The sequence below is a fragment of the Lynx rufus genome, unplaced genomic scaffold (assembly GCF_022079265.1).
Source record: "Lynx rufus isolate CCGP_SWC_20201006 ecotype Redwood Valley unplaced genomic scaffold, mLynRuf1.p SCAF_51, whole genome shotgun sequence".
NCBI lineage: Eukaryota > Metazoa > Chordata > Mammalia > Carnivora > Felidae > Lynx > Lynx rufus.
This window is the reverse complement of record NW_025814869.1, coordinates 1,015,495-1,025,882: the sequence shown is the minus strand read 5'-3', so window position 1 is coordinate 1,025,882 and position 10,388 is coordinate 1,015,495. Positions and strand designations below refer to the sequence as shown.

Below are 10,388 nucleotides of genomic sequence, written 5' to 3'. Positions count from 1 at the left end.
GCTAGCATGCATCTGAGCACTCTACTGAAGTAGTTACAAAGTGTCTGCGAGAAAACAATAAATCTTCTGGAAGGCAGACCCCAGCCACAGAGCAGCCAGGGGTGGGCTCTGAGGCAACAGATGTCAAATCTGTGTTCAAGATGGCTCATCTCTGGGGAAGGATGAAAAGGGACCACAAGGATGTCAAAGCCACTGAGAATTTTCTAAAGTCCCCTTACACACACACACACACACACACACACACACACACACACACACACACACACACACACGGCCCTGTGGTTCAGCAAAGAAAATGGGCTACTATAGCTACAATCTCCTAAACAAAAGAGTGAAAAGGCTGGACACGAATATTTTTATTTCGTTTACATAAAGGTCAAATAGAGGCTAATCTATGGTGTGAAAATTTAAGACACAGCATCTTCAGGGGAGAGGTTCAGTGGCACCTGTGGGGCCTAGGACATAGAAACAGGAAAGTTCGATCTCTTGATCTGGATAATGACTTACACAGCCGTGTTCACTCCAGGAAAATTCATCCAGCTGTTGTCATTTTTTACTTTTCTGAATGCAAGTTCTACTTCACTACCAAAAGATACATATTAACAAATAAAGAGCACCTACTATTTCATAATAATAAAATAAATAAAAGGAAAATAAATTTTAAAAAACAGCAGTAACACTGAGAGAACATATAGGAGCTGATCCCCAGAAGTTCTTTTCTAGATGGAATCAGCTCCTTCTTGGGGTGCAGACTGGCACCTCCATATGCCAATGTTAGGTCAGCGTACATCATTACCATCACAATGCTGGTGTCTGGGAGCTGCAGTCCAAGAACTGTATGCAACGACAGGACAGTTCATTCCCTAGGTAAGACGCCTAGGGCCCCTGGGGTCAAGGTTATGTTGACTGATAAAAGGCATCTCAGCAAAAGCCTCAGGAAACCAGGATGCCAGCCAGCCCCCCACCCCCCGCCGTACATTTTGGCAGTTGTGGGACCGGAGACATGATGGCCAGGGGAGCTAGTGGGGGAACAGCACAGGAGAATATTCACAGAGCAGGCTACAGGGAAGTAGGAACAGGACAAAGCCAGACACCCACCACCACTGCACTGCCTTCCGGAAGGCTGGAGAAACGGACAGCTGAACACGGCAGGGCTCCCGGTTCAAACATGCACTTTCCAGCTTATGGTGAGGCATAAATTCACCTCTCGTTACTGGTTCCCTGACAGTAACCTGACAACACCAGTGAGCCCTGAAGAAATGGATGTTCGGATCACCCGTCATTCATCCCGATGCAAGTCACTAAATGAAACGTGTTAGAGAATCCCTCTACAATTAAACCACAATAGAGCTTTAAGGGTACAGTAAGTCCAAGTTTTCTGATCTCCTGGACAAACACTGAAAACGAGAAAGTGAGGCTGGGAGAAGCCTAGAAGCTCACAGGTGAGCCCACCCTCTGCCAAGGGGTCTGCGAGGCCTACCCCTCTGTTCTGGGTTTGTGCCCAGCACAAGACAGGGCATTTATTCCCTGAAGCCCCCCTCCAGAGCTCCCTACCCACTTTACTGGCCAGAATGGAAACACATACCCACTACCAAAACAACAACAATAAACCACTGGAAAGACCAGTGGGCCCCCCCTAAACCAGTCAGGTCCATGCCCAAAGCCGGACACAGCCCAGGAAGGTGGGAACTAGGTGGGTACCTCGGGAGGGAACGGATGCCACAGGGGCAGCCAGTGTTCTCCGAGGAATCATGTATACGTGAAACAAAGCATCAGTATCAGGCACAAAGCAAAGGTCACAAAGCAAAGCTCCAGGGGCAGCTGGGTGACTCAGTTGAGCATCCTACTTTTTTTTTTTTTCTTAAGTTTATTTACTTATTTGGAGGGAGAAACGGGGGAGGGGCAGAGAGACGGGGACAGAAAGAATCGCAAGCAGGCTCCAAACTGTCAGCTCGGAGCCTGATGTGGGGCTCGAACTCACAAACTTCGAGATCATAACCTGAGCCGAAGTCAAGGGTCAGATGCTTAACTAACTGAGCCACCAGGTACCCCGAACATCCTACTCTTGAATCCGGCTCAGATCATGATCCCAGGTCATGGGCTCGAACCCTACATCAGGCTTCAAGCTGAGTGTGGAGCCTGCTTGGGATACACACCCTCTCTCACTCACTCTCTCTCTCTCTCTCTCTCTCCCTTTGCCCATCTCCTCCACTTGTGCACTCTCTCTCTCTAAAATAAAAATAAAAATAAATAAAATAAAAATAAAAATAAATAAAATAAAAAATAAAATAAATATAAAATAAAATAAATATAAAATAAAATAAAATATAAAATAAAATAAAATAAAATAAAATAAAATAGGAAACATAAAAACAAAGCTCCAAGTGGAATCACAGGGAGAGCCTTTCTCTACTTGGACCAAATACTGAAAACTCTAGGAAGACGGTGGATTTGAGGGGGTGGGTGTTTCAGATGGGGTGAGGCACGGGACCCTTGAGAGGCAGGCAGTTCTGGGCACAGGGAACACGGGAACCGAAGTGGCAGGCAGTGGCAGGCGGGTCATAAAAGGGAACAACACAGAGGCTTTCTCAGTTGAGTCCACAGGCTCAGAGAGAGGAAAATACAGATATCCAGGCTACGGCAGGTGAGTGACCTTGGCCTGTTTGCCCAGATTATTTTTAAAAGTCAGCAGTGCACGAGGGAGGAGCCACTACAGTATTTCAAGCAGGGAATGAGCACACACAGAGCTAGGCTCATAGATGTGCTGGAGGGGGAAGACCAGCATAGGAGACTACTTTAATAACCTGGAAGGGGAGCCAGCCGGGACAGGACTCGATGCATATAGGGACGTACCTGAGACGATGTCGCGAACTGGGATGGGAAGGGGATGGGTGAGTACAGAAGCAGAGGTTAGGTCACTGGGAGGGGGGACAAAAAATCGAGGCCAGCTCTGCATGGCCCAGGGACCGCAGGGAGAACAAGGCAGAACAAGTCACTGGAGGCAGCTGGATAAGGCACAGGGGCCACACGGAGTCCCTCGTCATCCCCCTTCCCTGAGGCTGGACGGCAGCTGCCAAGGATGATGTGTAACTCGCGGGGAAGGGCGTCTGCAGCAGACAGGGACTGGAGGGCAGAGAAAAGCAGAAACGAGGGTGAGGAGGGGCCAGGGAGGGCTGACGTGCAGACAAGGTTCAGCCCTGGGCTCTGAGCCCTTTCCATTCTGGAAGCTTCCACCCCCTCATCCTTCCCCACAACTAGAGACAATAAAAGCCTTTGTTTTCAAGAACACACACACACACACACACACACACACACACACACCCATCTAGGAGGAGGGATGCTAGCTTGAGAGGACTCCCCTGCAGTTTCAAAGGCAGGATTGGGGTACATGCTCTGGAGAACAGTGAGCCAGTCTAGTGGCTCAGGCTGGCCGCTGGTCAGGGTGATGGGCTGCTCTCGATCTCTCTGAGACGCTCTGTGGCAACATGGCACTTGGGAAGCAGGCCTGCAGAGGAGATGCCCGGGAAAACTTCCCAGAGAAAACATGACACTGTTACCTAGAGATGGGCCCATCTACACAAAAAAGCAACGACATGACCGCAAAAATAAACAACAGCCTCAAGAGAGAGTCATGGTTCTGTGTCCTCCCGCAACAGAGCAAGGGCTGGCCAACAGGTGCACTCAGCACCTGCCCCAGCGACCGTGTGGCCTGCCACACCACAAACCGAAAACGCCACAATCTGGCTCTTAACACAGATGGCTTGCCAATGCCTGCCGCTCTAGAGAAGGACAGTAATTTGTCAGCCCAACAGAATGAGATCTGCCCGGGGCACCTAGGTGGCTCAGTCGGTGAAGTGTCTGATTCTTGGTTTCGGCTCAGGCCATGATCTCATGGTTCGTGGGTTCGAGCCCCACATCAGGCTCGGTGCTGACAGCTCTGAGTCTGGACCCTGTTTCGGATTTTGTGTCTCCCACGCTCTCTGCCCCTCCACCGCTCACTCTCTGTCTCTCTCTCAAAAATAAATTTTAAAAAATTTAAAAAAAAAAACAAAAAATACGATGTGCCCTGACAAAGGACAGCTTTGCTGACGTGGGGAGAAGGTGCACACAACAACGTATCAATTCAAGCCATCCCTGAAACCTATTTCCTCATTCAGCCATATTCTGAAACCTAACATATTTGTAGTGTACAGAACAGAACAGAATAAATAACGTATCTATAGGACATGCTGGGCAGGCTTCCTGTCCAAAACAATGACGTCTACAAACGTCCAAACAGCACAGCAGCGGTAATCGCCAACCCCACCCCACCCCGCCACATCAGTCAGCTCGGATCCTACAGATGGGGTGGCCTAAACAATAGAAATCCATCCGCTCTCCTTGGCTTGCAGACAGCTACTTTCCTCACGTGGCCTTCCTCTGTCTGCAAGAATCCTTGGTGTCTGTCTGTTCCTCCTCATGTCAGGACCCCCATCAGGTTAGATTAGAGCCTCATTTAATTTTGTCACCTCTCTAAATGCCCTATCACATTTTGAGGGGCTAGGAATTAGGGTTTCAATACATGAATTTAGAGGGGGGACAAAAATTCAGCCCATAACTGCACCCCAGCTGGACAATTCCAATAAAAAAGTTGCTTTGCCAAAAGAGTTAAAATTTTTTTTTAAATGTTCATTCATTTTTGAGAGACAGAGACAGAGACAGAACACAGGCAAGGGAGGGGCAAAGAGAGAGGGAGATACAGAATCCAAAGCAGGCTCCAGGCTCTGAGCGGTCAGCACCCAGCCCGACGTGGGGCTTGAACCCACAAGCAGTGTGATCATGACCTGAGCCAAAGTCAGACGCTCAACCGACTGAGCCACCCAGGCTCCCACAAAAAGAGTTTCAGAAGGAAATTCCATGCTTTTCCTCCCCTGGAGTTCAAAATTTCCAAAGCAGATGTGAAAAATCTTAACTTCTAAAATTAGGAAAATTGGAAAATCAAAGTAAAAAACATTATGGGTAATGAGAATGCTGCTTGACCTCTGTGATCTTCCTCCCCAAAAACCAGAACCTCAGTTTCACCGTGACAGAAATATCAGACAAATGCACTGCACTGCAATGCCCTGTAGAGCAGGGCACTCTACACAACAGCCAACCAGCCCGGCTCAAAACAAGGGAAGCCTGAGAAATGGTCACGGTCAAGAGGAGCCCAAGGCAGCAAGAGAACCGAGTATGTTGTGGCGTGTTGGATGAAATCCTGCAACGGAAAAGGCATCAGAGGAAAACTAAGGAAAGCTGAATAAAATACGAGCTTAGTGGTCACGTATCAATATTGGGTCACTGGAGAAAACTACCGCCATTCCCTCTACCAAGGGGAAAACTGGGTGCGTGGGGCACATGGGGGTGCTCTGTGCCACTTTCGCAACTTCTCTGTAGATCACAAACTCTTCCCCAAACACAGATTTTATTAAAAACAGCAACAATGTACTGTGTGTGGCCAGGACATGGGAAACCAGCCGCATGAGTGACCAGCACTCGCTCCTGCCTGGGGACCCCAGGAGCCCCTGTGTTCCTGAGAAGTGGGGCCGGCAGGCTGCTGGTAGTAGTCAGGGCACGCTGGATTACGAGCCCCTCCTAGGTGGGTGGATGGCACCTTGCATTTCTGACTGCGGCAGGACAGGGTCAGCAAAGATCACAGGAGCCCTGGGGACAGAGTCCAGCTTTGTTCCTCCCCACCCCCACGCCCCAAGACAAGCCCACTCCACTCCCAGAAGAGGGAGCAGGGAAGGGAAAGGGGACAGAGGGAGGGACAGAGGACACCACCAAATTCCAGGCTCCTGCCCTCACTACCAGACATGGAATGTACGACAGCATTCCTGAGGCCGGGCAGTTTCATTTAACCAAACGACCGGACAGAAACCTGCTTCAGCTTCCTGTCTTCATGGGGTGGCGTCGGGGAGACCCCTCTGAAAACCCTGAACCACAGGCATTTGGGCCACCAAATTAGACACACACTTTACTTATTTGTTTAGAAAATGTTTTTTGATGTTTATCTTAGAGAGAGAGACAGAGACAGACAGAGCATGAGCAGGGCAGGAGCAGAGAGAGAAGGAGACACAGAATCCAAAGCAGGCTCCAGGCTCCACACTGACAGCACAGAACCCGACGCGGGGCTCGGGCTCACGAACCGTGAGATCGTGACCTGAGCTGAAGTCGAGCACTTAACCGACTGAACCACCCAGGCGACCCTAGGCACGCACTTTAGACTCAAGGAGGGGACCCTGTGATTCACTCTTACGAGCTCACCATGTCTGTGATTCAGGGCTGAAAGCCATCCAGCACTATGCACCACGCAGTGTGAATTCTCTCACAAGGACCCTAGGACAGGAACCTGCCTACCGTAGTTCAAAGGAAAAATTAAGAATATTTCAGGGTGGCTCAGTCGGTTAAGTGTCTGACTTCAGCTCAAGATATGATCTCACAGCTCGTGAGTTCGAGCCCCACATCAGGAGAACTAGAGCCCTGCCTGGGGCTCTGCACTCCCAGTGCGGCGACTGTGTGGGATTCTCTCCCTCGCTCCCTCTCTCTCTCTAGCTCTCACTCACTCGTGCCCTCTCTTTCTCTCTCTCTGTGCTCTCTCTCAAAAATAAACAAACAAACAAACAAACAAACAAATAAATAAAAAAATTTTAAAAAGCAATATTTCAGTGAAATCCCTCCAAGTCTCACAAGGACCTTCAGAAATTTGTTTAAATAAAAAATGTATCGCAAAGTAGAACACCAGGTTAAAAGGGAAAGGGGTCCAAACTCCCTAAAACGTGACATGACTTTAACAAGAACTGAAAGCAAGAAATCCCAGGAAGTCATAAATAAGAGAAATTTCCAACACAGAATGCTCATTAAAGAAGTTGCTGGACAATTCGAGCACATGGACACACACACCCCACACAGCATCAATCAGAATATTTGAACGTAAGTATCCACTTCTGTGCCCCGTTAGAGAAAACCGGTAATTTTTGCACAGAACGCATTCTGAATAATTGCTGGAGGGGGTCCAGCGATGCCGGAAAGGAAGAGTCAGACAACACAGACTCAGCTGTTCCGGCCACCCAGGATAAGGTGCAGGGACTGTGGCCCAGGAGTCCTCAGGGTAAGGAACCACGCAGCTGGCATCCTGCCACCCCCTCCAGGATATTCTCTCCTGTCCCCTCCTCTTCCTCTTCCTCGGGATTTCAGAAGGTCCAAATCGAAAACTCCACAGGGCTTTTTCACCAGGCATCACGGAAGCCAGAGGGAAAAGGCATGAAACGTGTCAGAAGGCATATGTGACACCTAACAGCCTATTTTATGCATCATAAAAATCCTTGCGCACACACTGTTTTACCAGATGCGCTGCAACGGAGGATGTCATGAATTTTTAAAAAGGAAATAAATCTTTCCATCTCCAAATGACCCTAGTTGGAAAAGCCAAGTTCTGCAAAGCTGTATACAACATTCATTTGCTTTCTTAAAAATAAGCATTTAGGGGGCACCTGAGTGGCTGAGACGATGGAGCGGCCAACTCTCGATTTCAGCTCAGGCCACGATCTCACAGTTCGAGAGTCTGAACTCCACGTCAGGCTCCGCGCTGACAGCACAGAGCCTGCTTGGAATTCTCTCACTCATTTTCTCTCTGCCCCTCTCCCCACCAAATAAAATTTTTAAAATTAAAAAAAATTTTTTTTTAATTTTTTTAACGTTTATTTATTTTTGAGACAGAGAGAGACAGAGCATGAACGGGGGAGGGTCAGAGAGAGAGGAAGACACAGAATCTGAAACAGGCTCCAGGCTCTGAGCTGTCGGCACAGAGCCCGATGCGGGGCTCGAACTCACGGATCACGAGATCATGACCCGAGCCGAAGTCGGACGCTTAACCGACTGAGCCACCCAGGCGCCCCTACAATTTAAAAAATTTTTTAGAAATTAGAAAAAAAAAAAGTATTCAGTGCAACAGAGTTTTAAATTACACAAAAGCATAAAAAGTGTGTCTGTGGTGGGGGGAGAGGGCACTCACCTGTATTCCCTAACTAAAAAACATTTACCAATCTTGATATACTCAATTTTTCTTTCTCTGTTGCATATACGTATACAACTTCTTTTTCTTTTTAATGTTTATTTATTTATTTCAGAGGGAGACAGAGCGGGAGAGAGAGACAATCCCAAGCAGGCAACTGTTAAAATAGCAGGGATGGATTTTAATCCTGAGGTTAAATTAAAATTTTTGTAATCTAATCTATTCACAAGAATTTGGGATAGAAACCAAAGATACACAGGAGTACCATTCACAGTATCTTCTGTATAAAAGACCGCCTCTAAGTGATATACATTCTTTTAATTTTTAAAAGGTTAGCACAGCAAGAGGGCTTAGAAATAAATGTACATGGACGGGAAGACGTACAAAGCTTTCGGAGAGTGGAGTTTTCTTTCCAAATTGGTATCATGCCCTGTAGTCATCTGTCACCTTCTCCTCCTGCTCCTGATAAAACCAGGGTCTCCAAGGACCTCAAATCTGGTAGAAAACAGGTCTTATCTCAAGTGGGCAAGTCAAGTCAAGGTTGAAGTGAGAGCTCCGTGGCAGATGACAAACATGCAGAAGTCAGAAAAGGCACAGAGCTGCCTGCCTCCATCAACAAGGAGAGGTATCTTCACAGACATTGTTCTCCTGTTGGCTCTCCTTACAGTTATGTCCTGAAATTTAATCTTTTTTAAAATTTATTTTGACAGAGACAGAGGCAGTGCAAGTAGGGGAAGGTCAGAGAGAGACACAGGGGAAGAGAGAATCCCAGCTAGGCTCCACATTGCCAATGCAGAACTCACGAACTGTGAGATCATGACGTGAGCCGAAGCCAAGAGCTGGACACTTAACCCACCGAGCCACCCAGGCACCCCTAGTTATGTTCTGAAAATTAGCCTCTGATGTTAAAAAAAAGAAACTCACGCATCTAATGTGCAATCTGCCAATGTGACACCGGTCAGCGCAACAGAGGGAACGGGCGAATTCAACAACACAGACGATCCCCAGAAGCGTCAATCTACATATACGTACGTGAAATGTATACGTATACGTGAAACAGATGTATACGTACGTGAAAACCTCCACTGGACCATCTGACTAAACTCTATTCTTTAAAGGCTTAAAAAAAAATTCCTCTCGAAAGACTTTGCAAGGCCTCATGGCTGGGTTCTAAGCAATTAAGAATCACATTAGGCCACCAAGAGTTTCAACTGTAGTTTCCAAAAACTCTGAAGTCGCTTGTTTTCTGGAGGGCTGGGGGTGTGGAGAAGCTCTTGAACTTCAGGACCAGCCAGATTAACAAGCAAGGTTTCCCTCCAGACTGGGTAAGGCTACGTGGGAGATAAGAGAAGGCCACCAATCACTCAAACATGCCCCATCGAAAGCACAGGTGACCAACGGAAAGCCTCCTCCCTCCCCGTGCCACCCTGTCGATACAGAAACCCGGCACCCGTGGGCACAGACGACACGCAGCACACACACAGGTCGGTGGGACCCAGTAGAGCAGTCAGGAAGTGACAAATAATATTCGATGTAAGCAGACACGGCTCAATGATGGCTATCAACACCAAGAGCCACCTGGTGAAATTTCAGTCAAGAAAGGGATGCCACTGTTTCAGTGGATCCCGCCCTGTTGCTTGGTTTCTGATGGCTTCCATAGAAGCCTAATCGTGAGCCCCTTAGCGGAGCATTGCTGTGGCCCCTGAGTGACAAGGGAGAAAAGCTGGCTGTGGACAAAGTGCCTGCCCTCTTTTTTTTTTTTTTCAACGTTTATTTATTTTTGGGACAGAGAGAGACAGAGCATGAATGGGGGAGGGGCAGAGAGAGAGGGAGACACAGAATCGGAAACAGGCTCCAGGCTCTGAGCCATCAGCCCAGAGCCCGACGCGGGGCTCGAACTCACAGACCGCAAGATCGTGACCCGGCCGAAGTCGGACGCTTAACCGACTGCGCCACCCAGGCGCCCCATGCCTGCCCTCTTTGATCAGTGTATGCAAATGTTTTCCAAAAGAAGCTGGGCCATCAAGAAGAGGTTAGCTCCAACTTCTCTTGAGGTGTTTTGGTGTTTTGTTTCCTTCTGTCTCATTTAGCTCTGGAGGGCTTAGGGTCACACTGCAAGTGTGAGAACAAACAAAGGCTCTACCATGATGCACAGCTTACTATCCTAGATGCTTTGGTGCAAACTACTCCACCTGCCTCAACAGTCAAGACTCGATCTGTGCTGTGGGGCGGGAGGCTCCCGTGGAGGCGGCAACAAGATCCACACCTGCCTCACGGGGGTCCGCAGGAGGCCAAGTGCAGCCAAATCCCGTACTGAAACCCTGCCCCTGCTCGACACCCCACCCCCCAAGGAGCA

General features: G+C 48.4%; 1 non-coding gene across 1 annotated transcript; it reads right to left on the bottom strand.

Annotated features, from left to right (window-relative positions):
* Positions 1-4,780: 4,780 nt before the first annotated feature.
* On the bottom strand, positions 4,781-4,865 carry TRNAQ-UUG (transfer RNA glutamine (anticodon UUG)). Its single transcript has one exon. It is a non-coding gene; the product is annotated as a tRNA-Gln (tRNA).
* Between the last annotated feature and the right edge of the window lie 5,523 nt (positions 4,866-10,388).